Genomic DNA, 10,669 nt, shown 5'->3' on the forward strand with positions numbered 1-10,669 from the left:
AAGAGGATTTTCCACTACCTTAGTGGCACTTTAAATCTTGTCTTGTTTTATCCCAAGGGGGATCATTGCTGCCATACTTACATGCCTTTTCGAACTCAGATTGGGCTGGTTGTTTTGACACACGAGTGTCCACAAGTGGTTTTTGTTTCATGCTTGGCAGTTCATGTATATCATTGTTGAGCAAGAAGCAACCTACTGTGGCCACTTCAACTTGAGAGGCTGAGTACAAGGCACTCTTCATAGCTACGGTTGAGTGTGTATGGCTCTGACACCTTATGGATGATTTAGGTGTTGGACAAGACACTGCCAACACTATCTACACTAACAGTCAGAGCGCATTGGCAGTTGCGAGGAACCCAATTTTTCATGCTCGCACAAAGCACATTGAGGTGCATTACCACTATGTCAAGGAGAGGCTCTCAGCATGAGGGATCAACTTGGCTTATGTGCCAACACAGGAAAACCTTGTAGATCTTTTCACAAAGGCATTGTCTCGTGAGAAGCTTGAAGATTTTTGCAAAGCTTTGGGCTTACTCCCCTTTGTGGACTGATCATGTCCTCAGGGCATGGCACTTCCCTTTACTCATGTGCCAGCTCTCATTCACCGCACCACTCCAAGGGGGATTTGTTACCATATACATGTGGTAGTGATGTGTGTGAACACACTACGACCACCGGGGCAATTTTTCCCTCTTTAGAAGGTTTTTTCCCCCGTGCATTGTATATACGCCCATCAATCTAGGGATATCTATCTTTCCATTGCACACTAAGTAATACACTCTCTATTGTGTGCCTTGAGATTCCTTCGTCTTCTCCAAGCTATATGTGTTTCGCTGCAACCCTAATTCCAACACAGCGCTTTTACAAATTCATAAGAACTTCAACGAAATATCTCTACATAGGAATCCCTCCCCCTTTATGATTCCTTTCAAAGTTTTCAACTTCAAAATTGTCATGCCACCCAACTCTACTCTTGGACTTGCTAGATTTTGGAGGGCACTAGGACCCCTTGGGGGGCCTAGTGCCCCCTTTGGGACAAATCCTCATCCTTCCTAGTGCAGGTGGAGGAGGGTCTCTCTCACTAGCACAAAAACCACCTCTAAAGGCTAATCTAGTGCACACCTTAGAGCCTAGACCAACATGCTTTTAAGGTTACAAGATTTTGGATGGAAGTATCTCTTACTTCAACCTCACCCCCCAATTTTTTTATATAAAAGATACTCCACTACCGCACTCCACCCCTCCCTAACCATGCACCCTTTGGGCTTCCCTCTCTTTGGTTTCAGGTTGCACCCTTCTTTCCCTCTAGCCTATAAATATAGAGGTTAATTTGTTTGTCCATTTCAAGGTGACATTTTTTTAACAAACAAGCTGTCAAAAAAGAGAAATCTCACCACACCCTCTCACCACTTTGCTCAAATGGAATATTCCTCTCAGGTTTGTAGCTCACCCTTGCTTTTGATTGTTCTTTTTTAGCTTGACATCTATGACATGTACGATCATCCTATGACACCTGCCTTCCACCATTTTTTACTAACATTTTTATGTTTGTTTTGATGGTGATGTTGACAGGTAACAGGGTCTTTCTTTGGCTACAACATTGCTAAAACATTGCAATTTGATGGTGATGTTGACAGGTAACAGGGTCTTCCTTTGGCTAAAACATTGCAATTTAGCTCAAGCTACCAAAGTTTAAGCTTTTCTCTCTCTCCATTCTTTGTAAACAAGAACTTTTCATTATAATGGCTTCCAATAAGAGTTTTTTTTAGCATTCCTGACCTCTGTGTTTTAATGGTTAAAGTGGTGTCTTCATTTTGTAACTTCCTAGTAACCTACTCTCTCTCTAGTGGTCAGAGTAGCCCTTCACTAGCCCACTAGCTAGTATTTTTATTCTATTTCCCTTTTTTAAACAAAAGGGCTACCTCTGATCTATAAGGACATCTCCCTTTTCTTTCTCACACCTTAAATGCCCTATACTCTCCTTTTGGTGTCATAGATTCCACTTTCACCTACACCTACCCTTTACTCAGAGTCTGGCCGGCTACAAAGAACCTCACCTTCTTTTTGGTACACCCCTTTGATGAGAACCTTTTGTTGCCTTTGAAACCTAGGTACCTTTTGGCACACACACCGTTTGAAAAATTATCTCTTGGCCTTTTGGCTTTTGGATGCACTTGTGGTTTAACTTTTTTTCGAAATCTATCACCTTTCACTTCTCTGGACAGTGGGGTACCTCACCTAATCTCCCTTTACACCTGTGCCTTGTCTCTCTCTCTCTCCCAAGGCATAGGAAGACAGATTTTTTCTTCCCTACTCATTTTCTCTCTAGCCATAGCCAAGCTCTATTGCACTCGCTAATTCTCCCCTTTAACTAGTAACACGTGCCATCCTTCTCCCTTCTAATTCTCCTACTTCATGCACACAGGATGTCCACCACCTGCTAACCTGCACTACAACAGGAAGGTTAATGAACTTCTCAACACCTTGGTGAGCTTCACTGCCTCTCTGCTTCTATGCCCTCGCCTGCACCTCTTGATTCTCCATAGAAAACTGGCCAGCGCTACAGCTCTCAGTAGGGCTTGTCGTCGCTTTGACTCATGGGAAGGTTACCACCCATCTGCTCAGCACATGATTCCGGGCTTTTATAATGCCTTAAAAGGCAACCTATACTGCTTGAATTCATCTACAAAAGCACCCGAACCGCACACAGTAATATGGTTCTGCTTTGCCAATTCCTACAACCCCTATGCTTTCGGCATTTATGGCGAGCAACTCTCACAGCCCCTCCTCCTTTTGGATCTACACGCAAGTGTTTCCCCCCCCCCCCCCCTTTTCTTCCCAGTGCTTGCTGGCCGATAGATTTTCATGGATCAAAACCTAGAAGAACACCCTTCTCTCGACTTGTTTGCCTGCTGGGTTAACCATTTTATGCATCAGCCGCCCTGCGGCCAGGAAATCCATGACTATGGAGTTCTTCTCTCTCTCTCTCTCTCTCTCTCTCTCTCTCTCTCTCTCTCTACACGTTTATTTTTGCAAGCATGATTCCCCCTTATTATGCCTAGCACCTAACACAGTCAAGAACCCCTTTTTTTAAAACTTTTTATAAAATCCTTGCACAACTGCTGTATTTGCAGACTTAAAGTTTTATGAGCATTGTGTTAGGAAATAAGACGTAGCTAAATATATATTTGAGTAGATTACTTAATGGAGAGAGATAGATTTCACACACAAGAGATTATAGAGTAGAGAGAGAGAGAGAGAGAGAGTACACACGATATACGTGGTTCACCCAATGTGGGCTAGTCCACGGGAAAGCAGCCACTCAATGGCTTTAGCACTTCAAAAGAAGAAGTAGTTTACAAAGGGATTAAACCCTTAATAGAGCTCCCGCCTTGCTTCACTCTCACCACCTCACACTCACCTTGTTGCATCAACTTAACACTATGAAATGCGTGTAGAAATGGCCTCCTTTTATAGGCCAAAAGGGCTGCCCTATCTTATGAGAAAAAGCCATGTGTAGCCGCCCTTGTGCAAATAAGTCCAAATCGGACCCCCTAATCCGCCCATGTGTGGCCGCCCTTGAGAAGACAAGTCCACTTTTGAATTCGGCCACCGGCCATTGACTTCCGGCCACCGGCCACGGGCCATTGACTTCCGACCACCGGCCATCGGCCATTGACTACTAGCCACCGGCCAACCAACCGGTTGTTTTCCGACCACTTTCCGGCCGCCGTCCGGCCATAATATTCTGGCGAAAAAGAATATTCCGGCAAAAAAAAGTCTCGGGGGCGGACTTTAAAGTTGCCCCTGATTCTTTTCCGTGAAAATTTTGGTTTCCGGTGAGTGATTTTCCTTCACGCATGATGGCTTCTGCTCATAATGGGGGCCTTACAAATGTGCGCTTTTACCACAGAAAATTACAAGGGTAAATCAGGCTCCATACTTAACAATCTCCCACTTGGAGAATGATCTCCAAACCAAACTTGTGACTGCTTTCCATTCTGGCTTCTTATCCTTGAATGCCGATTGAAGATGAGCAAAAGCTCAACTTCTCCTTGTTGACCACCTTTGTAAACATGTTTGCAGGATTTTCACTTGTATGCACCTTTCCTAGCTTTAGTTGTCCCTCTTCCAAAAGAGTGCGTATGAAGTGATATCTCACCTCAATGTGCTTTGTCCTTGAATGAAAGGCTGGGTTCTTTGCAAGATGGATAGCGCTTTGGCTATCACTGTACAAGACACAATTGTCTTGTTTGAATCCAAGCTCTTCTAAGAATCTGTGAAGCCACAAAATTTGTTTGCTTGCCTCCGTCATTGCTACATACTCTGCTTCCATGGTAGAAAGTGAAACCACTTTCTGTAGCTTTGAAGCCCAGCTTACTGTTGTGCCTCCAACCATGAACACATAGCCAGTAGTGCTCCTTCGAGTATCTTTGTCTCCTGCCCTATCTGCATCAGCATACCCTTCTAAAAAAATATCAGTTCCTCCAAAATACAAAGCATTTGTTGTTGTCCCTTTTAGATACCTAAGTATCCACTTCACAGCTTGCCAATGCTCTTTACCTGGGTTGTCCATGAACCTACTCACAACTTCCACTGCATGTGCAATGTCTGGCCTTGCCAGACCATAGCATACATTAGAGAACCTACTGCTGCAGCATATGGAACTTTAGACATATAGGCTATCTCCTCTTGTGTCTTTGGACACATATCCTTCGTTAGTTTAAAATGACCAGCCAAAGGTGTAGAAACTGGTTTTGCATTTTGCATTGAAAACCTTTCTAGTACCTTCTTGATGTAATCTTCTTGAGATAGCTTTATTGTCTTCTTCATCCTATCCCTTGATATTTTCATACCAAGTATCCTCTTTGCAGCACCTAAATCTTTCATTGAAAAAGATTTGGATAGCTCCTCTTTTAGGTCTTTGATGTCCTGCATGTTAACACTTGCAATCAACATGTCATCAACATACAACATTAGGATGATGAATTTCCCATCTCCCAAATTCTCCATGTAGACACAGTGATCCGAGTTATATCTTGTGAATACATGATCCAACATCCATCGATCAACTTCAAGTACCATTGTCTTGATGCTTGCTTTAAACCATACAAGCTCTTCTTTAATCTGCAAACCATTTTCTCCTTACCTTTTACTTCATACCCCTTTGGTTGAAGCATGTAGATTTCCTCCTCTAAGTTACCGTGAGGGAATGCCGTATTTACATCCATTTGCTCGAGATTTAGATCATGAACAGCCACAAGGCTTAAGACAAGCCTAATTGCGTTCATTTTTACAACAGGAGAAAATATTTCATTAAAGTCAATACCTTTCTTTTGAGAAAAACCTTTCACCACAAGCCTAGACTTGTACCTTTTCTTCCCACCTTCTTCTTCCTTTAGCTTGTACACCCATTTGTTTTGAAGTTCCCTCTTACCTTTAGGCAACTCAACCAACTCCCATGTTTGGTTGCGATGTAGTGAGTCCATCTCCACTTGCATGCTCTTCGTCCATTCTTCTTTGGATTCATGTTGCATAGCTTCTTCATATGATTTCGGCTCTCCAGAATCTGAGATCAAGAGATGGTTGAAGGAAGGAACAAAACTTTCTGGACGCCTACTTGCTCTTGTAGATCTTCGGGGAATAGGTTGAGGCTCCTCATTTGGTTGACGTTGTTGCACATTGTCACCGTTTGCAGTCCTTGAGTCTTCACCGTCCTCAAGCTCCATGTACTCATCACCTGTTTCTTTTGTTTGTTTTCTTTCCAAGTAATCTTTATACATATTTTTTCGTTAAAAATTACATCCCTACTCCTTAAGATTTTACCATCTTGAGGATTCCATAGGCGATACCCAAAGTCTCCTTCTCCATAGCCAATGAAGAAACACTTTTTGGACTTTGCATCTAACTTTGATCTTAGGCTTCTATCTATGTGCATGGAAGCCTCACACCCAAACACTTTGAGAAATGCATAATTCACCGGTTTACCTGTCCATGCCTATTCTGGAACTCCCCCATCTAATGCCGTTGAGGGTGACCGATTGATTAAGTACACAGACGTACTTACAGCTTCCGCCCAAAGCTCAAGCGGTAGGCCTGCATGTAGCCGCATGCTTCGTGCTCGTTCCATGATTGTCCTGTTCATCCTTTCCGAAATCCCATTCTGTTGAGGTGTCCTTGGGGTTTTCCTTTGCCTCCGAATGCCATTGCTAGCACAAAAGCTTTCAAAAGCTTGGCTGCAATATTCGCCTCCATTGTCGGATCTGAGGCATTTAACCTTGGTAACTGTTTCATTCTACACAAAGGCTTTCCACCTTTGAAATATGGAAAATACATTGGATTCATTCTTCATGACATAAACCCATGTTTTTCTAGTTGCATCGTCTATGAATGTTACATAGTACAATGAGCCACCAAGTGATGGTGTACTTGCAGGACTCCAAACATCACAATGAACCAAGTCAAGTTTTTAATTTTTTCTTTCATTTCCTGATTTTTGAAATTTTACCCTCTTTTGTTTACCATAAACACAATCTTCACAGAACTGTAAGTCCACTTCTTTCAAACCTGGCAGAAGCTTCTTTGTTTGAAGGATTTGCATTCCTTTGGCACTCATATGCCCAAGTCGGTAGTGCCACACCGCACTATCAACTTCTGTAGGTGCTGCACAAGCTAAAGGTTGCATGCTAACAGTACACAAGTAAAGTGTATCAACTTTTTCACCCTTGGAAACCACCAAAGATCCCTTTGAGATCTTCCACCGTTTGTTTCCGAATGCAATGTTGTGACCTTCATCGTCCAATTGTCCTGTAGAGATTAAATTTTTGCGAAGAGAAGGAACATGCCTAACATCTTTAAGCTTCCATTCATTTCCGTTAGCAGTTTTGACAGAAACTGTACCTTTGCCGACAATCTCACAAGCTTCATCATCTCCCAAGTATACATACCCAAAATTACCTTTGGTGTAGTCTTGGAAATGTTGCTTGTGTGGTGGCGCATGGAATGAAGCCACGGAATCTACTATCTAGGAATTAGAAACATTGTCTAATAAGAGAATTAAAGCATCTTCCTCTACTTTACCTACCACATTGGCCTCCGATTTTGGATTGTTGTATTGAGACTCTGTCTCCTTCTTCTTCTTGGACCAGCAATCCCTCTTGACGTGGCCCTTCTTGCCGCAGTTCCAACATTCAAGAACTGACTTTGTGCGTGACTTGCTCCGCCTTGAGCGATCACGACCCTTTTGGTTTTTAAACCTCTTCTTAAGCCTTCCTCTTGTTTCCACTGATAGTGCAGCACTTGATGATTCTTCTGTGCTTCTCCTTCGCATTTCCTCGCTTAGGATAACACCCACAACATCATCAAACTTAAGAGTATTTGTGCCAGAGATAGAATTACTTACAGCCATCACAAGACTGTCCCAACTATCCGCTAGAGATGATAGTATACGGAGAGATCGCACTTCGTCATCGAAATTGATTTTCACTGATCAAAGTTGACTTATGTTTGTGTTAAAGTCATTTAGGTGTTCTGCAACTGAACCATTCTCTGCCATCTTTCGATTGAACAAGCGCTTCATAAGAAATACCTTATTGGATGCCGATGGTTTCTCGTAGAAGTCGTCAAGTGACTTCATCAAGTCCTCCATGGTCTTCATCTCCGAAACATTGAAGGCCACCGTTGACGCCAAGCTTAACCGGATTTTTCCTAGTGCCTTTCGATCAAGGACAATCCATGCTTCATCTGCCATTGTTGCGGGCTTCTTCGCAAGACCGCCTAGTGGCAAATAGAGGTCCTTCTGGTAGAGATAGTCTTTAATCTGCATCTTCCAATGCTGGTAGTTTTCTCCGTTGAACTTCTCAATCTTGAGCTTCCCTTCCACCCCCATAACTCCCACTCAATTAAAGGAATCCTTTCCTTGAGATAATTTAGCTACGAGCAAACCTTGCTCTAATACCAGTTGTTAGGAAATAAGACGTAGCTAAATAGATATTTGAGTAGATTACTTAATGAAGAGAGATAGATTTCACACACAAGATATTATAGAGTAGAGAGAGAGAGAGAGAGAGAGTACACACGATATACGTGGTTCACCCAATGTGGGCTACGTCCACGAGAAAGCAGCCACTCAATGGCTTTAGCACTTCAAAAGAAGAAGTAGTTTACAAAGGGATTAAACCCTTAATAGAGCTCCAGCCTTGCTTCACTCTCACCACCTCACACTCACCTTGTTGCATCAACTTCACACTATGAAATGTGTGTAGAAATGGCCTCCTTTTATAGGCCAAAAGGGTTGCCCTCTCTTATGAGAGACAGCCATGTGTAGCCGCCCTTGTGCGAATAAGTCCAAATCGGACCCTCCAATCCGCCCATGTGTGGCCGCCCTTGAGAAGAAAAGTCCGCTTTTGAATTCGGCCACCGGCCATTGACTTCCGGCCACCGGCCACCGGCCATTGACTTCCGACCACCGGCCATCGGCCATTGACTACCGGCCACTGGCCAACCGACCAGTTGTTTTCCGAGCACTTTCCGGCCGCCGTCCGGCCATAATATTCCGGCAAAAAAGAATATTCCGGCAAAAAAAAGTCTCGGGGGCAGAGTTTAAAGTTGCCCCTGATTCTTGTCCGTGAAAATTTTGGTTTCCGGTGAGTGATTTTTCTTCACGCACGATGGCTTCTCCTCATAATGGGGGCCTTACAAATGTGCGCTTTTACCACAGAAAATTACAAGGGTAAATCAGGCTCCATACTTAACACATTGGAATGATCTAAATTTTTTTCCATGCCTTACAACTAGGTGCGGCTTAATCAGGATGGGATGAGATCCTTATGGCTCTAGGATACTCTGCACAAAATTCCCCACCCTGTACTTGTTTAAGGTTTGCTCCTTTGTATTCGTGACCCTGTCTTTCACTCCACTCTGCTTGAACTTGATGGCGCCATCTCTTGTCAGCGGCAGGCTGAAGATACCACAATCCTATCCACTCTTGACCTTCTTGCCTTGTTTCTCTTGTATGCCATGGCACGGGAAAACCCACCTGCTCCGATTACCCGCCTACATGATTTGGTGGCAAATCTGCCCGCACTTATTGACGCAGATGAGCATGAGCAAAAAGAGTGGCTCGAGCATGCACCAAATTTGATGTGATGATTCAAGGAGGGTAATGGAAAGCGGCTGCAAAACGACCCACTAGCCCGACAACGAAAGAGACATTTACTTAATGGTTTTTCAGAGATCATCACAACGCCACCAACCGCTACCGGAAGCTCACTCTTACCTATGGATCTTGATGAAGAGGAGTAGATGCTTGCAAACAAAGACTTCACCATTGCTACACCGAGTCGAAGCCTCACCACAAAGCCCTTTGAAACCTACACCAATCCCTTCATCCCAAGCCAGCTTTTGGAAATGTTTTTGGGTAAAGCTCACCACGAAGCTTGGTCCCCTCCCCAAGAATCTTCTCCTTACTCTACTTATTGATCATGATAAGATTGCGGTCAAGCAAGGTACTATGCAGATTCTTGAGGGCAATAACTCCAACCTCTTTGAAAACACTCTAATTGCTACCCCCTTCTCTATGTCAGTTTTCAAACCACGCCACTGTAATGCAACTTTTGGTTGCGTGGTCGGGGTCAAGGGTGTCATCTCTACCACAAACCGAGATACCAATTATGCTACACAAGTATGGAACGTGCACCAACCTTTTCTTAAGTGCGGTTGCGATCATATTGGACAAGGGGATCATTGTCGGGACATTAATGTTTTGTGGTTCGATCATGCTTTATGGTTGGTTCTCAATCAATTACCTCGCCTCTTCCAAAGCTGAAACTTTAAAAGGTCTACTATTGCCTTTATGAGTTGGGGAGCTAAAGAAGCCCAAGAAGTGATTAAAGCTCTCCTCCTCCATGTATTCTATAGGCAAAAGCTAAAAGATGCTATCACTCATTCTGTTTTGTTTAGCCACAAAGAACCTTCTTGCAGTTCATCCTCGGAAGTGGATACTTTTGTGAATGCGGCAGTTGCTCCAATTTCAAAGGCATCCGATGATACTCGTTCGGCCAAAAAAGCATGCAGAGAAGGGAATCAAACCACGCGTGGAAGAGGAAGGAACTTCCCCTCTCAACACTCGAATTCCTCTACTACACCTCCAAGATGGAAGACAGCCTCCCCAGCCAACTCCACCGCTAGTAGCCGCACCCCTCACCCCCACTTTCCCACCATTCTTTGCACAAGCTTCTGCCCCGCGCCCCATACCAACTCCAAAAACCAAAACCGCCTTCACTCAAGCATGCATAACTAGTGCTAAATCCCTCCTTTATGATTGATGCGGGTTTCCAAAGATGTGCATGGACGCTTTCGGTTCATCCCCAAGAGCAAGGCGAAGAGAACCTTTATACCCCTTAATTTTTTCAACCCCTTGCTTGATATAAAAGATCTCACCTTTTTCTTTAGCTTGTTTTTTTTCGGGCTTCGCATTTCCACCACTCCCCTATGGGATGAATGCATTTTTAGTTGGGCTTTTGATCCCCCTTTGAAAGTAACACTCTGTAATGCAAAGGAAGTTTTCACCTCTCTCACACCCCATGAGTGCTTTTGTAACTTGGAAAACACCACACAACACGTAACTTCCATGAATTTTTGTTACTTTATGAGTACCACTCTCGCTCAC

The 10,669-nt window shown here is 43.7% G+C and overlaps 1 pseudogene; it reads left to right on the forward strand.

Annotated features, from left to right (window-relative positions):
• Positions 1–2,415: 2,415 nt before the first annotated feature.
• Positions 2,416–10,325, forward strand: LOC147437731 (uncharacterized; annotated as a pseudogene).
• Positions 10,326–10,669: the final 344 nt, after the last annotated feature.

This window comes from Adiantum capillus-veneris, chromosome 17 (assembly GCF_014529385.1).
Source record: "Adiantum capillus-veneris isolate H3 chromosome 17, ASM1452938v2, whole genome shotgun sequence".
NCBI classification, from domain to species: Eukaryota; Viridiplantae; Streptophyta; class Polypodiopsida; order Polypodiales; family Pteridaceae; genus Adiantum; species Adiantum capillus-veneris.